Genomic DNA, 4,296 nt, shown 5'->3' on the forward strand with positions numbered 1-4,296 from the left:
ACCAAGGCCCATCAGTAAGTCTGATGGTAATAATAATAAAAAAAAAACAAAACAGCAAAACCTTACTGGAAAGAAAACTTTATTTCAGAAGAGGAATGGTGCTGTTTAAAGATGCACTCAGTGTACTTAACAATTTATAGAAAGAACAACTAGGGGAGATTTGCTGAGGAACTAATGATGTGCATAGAGGAAAAGCCACTTCTTGTTCATTTACTATAAAAAAAAAAAGAGCTGGTGAATTTCCACCATCCTGAAAATCACACTGGAAGCTCCATTGCCTGCTTCTAGTGGTTTGTGATGGAGCTGAGAGATTTCTGGCAGGACTGTTTTCTTAGCCAGTGTGCCAGGTAACATGCTGGGGTCAAGTGCCTAGTCCAGAATTTGCTGGACTATGACAGTGGAGCATGTGAGATATTCATTCCATGTGCTGAACCACAGATTAATAATTATCCAGCCCACACAAATGTGTGTGTGTGTGTGTGTGTGTGTGTGTGTGTGTGTGTGTGCGCGCGCGCATTTGGACATTGGTAAGGGGAAAATTAGATTTAAAAAATATAGTGCTGGGGACTAGTGAGATAATTCACTTGGACAGTGCACTGCTTTGCCATGTGCATGACCCAGGTTTGAATCCAGCTCCCACTGCACTGATGGAAGCTTTGGAGCTATGGTCTCTTTCTCTCTCTCTCTCTTTTCCTGCCTCTCTACATCTCTATCCTTATCTAAAAAACAAACAAACAAACAAACAAACAGTTCCAAGTAATGAACTTGGGGCCTTGCACATGTGCAATACTGCTGTGGCCTGTGGGTGCATTTTTTTGTTTGTTTTTAATTTTACAGAATGAGAGAGGAGGTAGGACAAGAGTGACACAGAGAGATGAGATACATCTCAGCACTGCCTCACCAACCAAGGAGCTCCTTTGGTGTCATTCACGGTGCTCTCATGTGGTGCCAAGGTCTCTGCTCACAGTGTGAACTGTCATCCAAAAACTTCTAATATTGTAAATCAATTTATATTATATGAATATGTATTCTGTCAGTAAAAAAATAACAAAAACAAAATCAGTGGTCTAGGAGGTGGTGCAGTGAATAAAGTTTTGGACTCTCTTCCTGCTGCTTCTCTTCCTCCTCCTCTTCTTCTTTGTAGATAAACAAATAAATATTTAAAAAATAAGAACAAAATCAAACACAGGACCTTGCTATGGGTAAGGCATGTGCCCTACTGAGTGAGCCATCTCCCAGCACCCTCAGACTGTGTTTTAAAGACTGGAGTCACCACAGCCAGCAGGACAGCATGTGGGGAGAACAACTCTGGGGCATTTGGAGGGGTGAACAGTGAGCTGAAAGGACTAGTGTGTAGCCCTGGTAGCTTAGGGAAACCAAGATGAAATGGATCCCTCCATTAGGCTGAACGACAGCTGGGATGTGCGTATATCTCGCCATCAGAGTTCACCGAGGCTCTGAGAGGGTATTTAGCAGGGTTGCTGTCGTTTTGTATTTGTCCGGTGCCCGGGGAGTCAATCTGTGGTCTTGAGTACATGTAATACTGCACAACAACTGGTCCAATTCTCCTTTCTTAAAAAAATTGTTTTAGAGAAAGGGAGGGAGAGGAGAGAAGAAGAAAGAGACAGAAGCGAGACATGCCAGCACTGCTCCACCTGCCGTGAAGCTCCCCTGGGATTATCCATGGTGCTGTTGTGTGGCACCAGGGCTTGAACCCAGAGCCTCTCACAAAGCAAGGCATGTGCTCTACTGGGCAAAGCATCTCCCAGCCCCTCAACAGAGTTTAATTTAATTTTTAAATTTTTTTCCAGAGCAATGATCACCCCTGGCTGATGGTGATGTTTGGGCTTGAATCTGGGACTTCTGGTGCCTCAGGCAGGAAAGTCTGGTGAGGCTAGAGTACTGGATTTAACAATCAGGAGGTCATGAATTCAATCCCCAGCATCACATGTGCCAGAATGCTGCTCTGCTTCTCTTTCTTTCTTAAGTAAATAAATATTTTTAGAGAAAGGCTGGTGTGTTTCTATTGTGATGTTTTCTCTGTTCTGCCTTAGCAGAGTTTATTTATTTATTTATTTATTTATTATGTATTTATTTATTCACTTTTGTTGCCCTTGTTTTATTGTTGTAATTGTTTTTATTGATGTTGTTGTTGGATAGGATAGAGAGAAATGGAGAGGGGACGGGAAGACAGAGGGGGAGAGAAAGATAGACACCTGCAGACCTGCTTCACTGCTTGTGAAATGACTCCCCTGCAGGTGGGGAGCCGGGGGCTTGAACTAGGATTCTTACGCTGGTCCTTGTGCTTTGTGCCACCTGCGCTTAACCCGCTGCAGTACCATTCGACTCCCTATTTATTTATTTTTAAAGTTTGTTATATCACATTTTAGTTTAACCAGAGCACTTGTTCAGCTCTGGCTTCTGGTGGTGTTGGGGATTGAACCTGGGACCTCAGAGCCCCAAGCATGAAAGTTGCTTGCATAAGCATTATATTATCTCCCCAGCCCTCAGCATAACTTTGAATCATCTAGTGCTGAAAGTGCAAGTATGCGACACGTGCAGGTGACACTGAGCCAGTTGCTGAAGAGACTTTTCCATGTGCTAAGGAGCGTCTTAGAGCATGAAGTCTGCCGTTCATACAGGAAACTGAACCACATGCTGGAAGCAATTCTATTTAGCTTCTTGAGCAAAGCACTGGCCTAAGTGCTTTGTCACCTTTGTAGTTCTGGGGAAAATTAAGATTGTGCATGTCAAAGACTTTATTTTGCCTCAAACCCATCCTGGAAGTAAGGATTTTCTAGTTCTTACAATTTGGGAGTGCGTAGAGGTGAGGTTAATGTAAGGGATTCCATGATGGTGTGTGGCAGTGTTTACCTTGGATGCTCTGCTATTTCCTGGCATTCTTATGCTGTTGGACTTGTTCTGTTTACTGCCGGGAGTGCAATTTTGCCAGCAAATGAACAAATAATCATGTGTGTGTACACAGAGCTGCTGGAATGGTACTTTTTTTTAAATCTTTATTTACTTATTTATTGAATAGAGACAGCCAGAAATCAAGAGAGAAGGGGGTGATGGAGAAAGGAGAGAAACAGACATCTGTAACACTACTTCACCACTCGCAAAGCTTTCCTCTTGCAAGTGGGGATCAGGAGCTAGAACTCAGGTCCTTTCGCACTGCAGCATGTGCCTCTCACCAGCTGCGCCACCACCTGGCTCCCCATGAATGGTGAGTTTTTGAATTCTGTATTACCTCTGGACCCATGGCTGAAATGATAAACTCTAACCTTATAGTTTTTTCTACTTGTTTGAAAATTCAGAGATGAGGCTGGGAGATAACTCACCCAAGGGTGCAAGCCTTACCATGAGCAACGGGCTGGGTTTGAGCCTCAGCCCCACACAGGAGCACAGTGACATCAGGGGATGCTCTGTAGATGGAGAAGCAGTGCTGTGGCATCTTTCCCCCTCTCTGCCCCTCTCACTCTCCTTCTTTTCTTTATCCCCATATGTCTGAATAAGAAAGAATGAAATCAGTGGAAGAGGTGAACTCACTCATATGCGAGGCCCCGGTGCTGAAAAAGTTAAAGTAATAAAAGCATTTCCTCTTTCTCTCAAAAGCAAGGTATAAGGATTACTCTTTGAGGCCAGTGAAACAGAACACTTGGATTGCCAGAAGCCATTTCTCTGCTTGATAGAAGCTAAGCCTTGAAACAACAGAAGCCTTGGAGATAAGTTTCTAATTCCCATAGGAAGGATGTTTGCCAGAAACTAAGTGACATACCATATAGTTATAGTGACATACCAGAGTTATAGTTTAACAGAAATAGTTGCAAGGGACCCTCCACCACGATCTCTGCCTCCCCCTTCCCCCTATGCTCCCCCTTCCCCAAAGCCTTAAAATGCCTGTGAACACAATAAAATTTTGCAACTTGATCAGAGTCCTGTCTTGCTGTCATTTCTTGTGTCTCCTGTCCCTTTCATTCCAGGTTTGGTGGGGTTCCTAGCCCCTGCTCACCGACCCGCTGGCCGGGGCATTGGATAGTGTGTTATTTTGCTATGTCCACGACCCACATACCCCCACCTACTGTGAGGAGTTTCAGTGCTGTGGTCTGTGTATCTATTCTATTGAAAATGAGCTAATCAGGAGTCGGGCAGTAGCGCAGCAGGTTAAGCGCACGTGGCACAAGGACCAGAGTAAGGATCCTGGCTGGAGCCCCTGGCTCCTCACCTGCAGGGGGAGTTGTTTCACAGGCCGTGAAGCAGGTCTGCAGGTGTCTATTTTTCTCTTTTTCCTCCTCC

This window comes from Erinaceus europaeus, chromosome 3 (genome assembly GCF_950295315.1).
Source record: "Erinaceus europaeus chromosome 3, mEriEur2.1, whole genome shotgun sequence".
Taxonomy (NCBI): Eukaryota; Metazoa; Chordata; class Mammalia; order Eulipotyphla; family Erinaceidae; genus Erinaceus; species Erinaceus europaeus.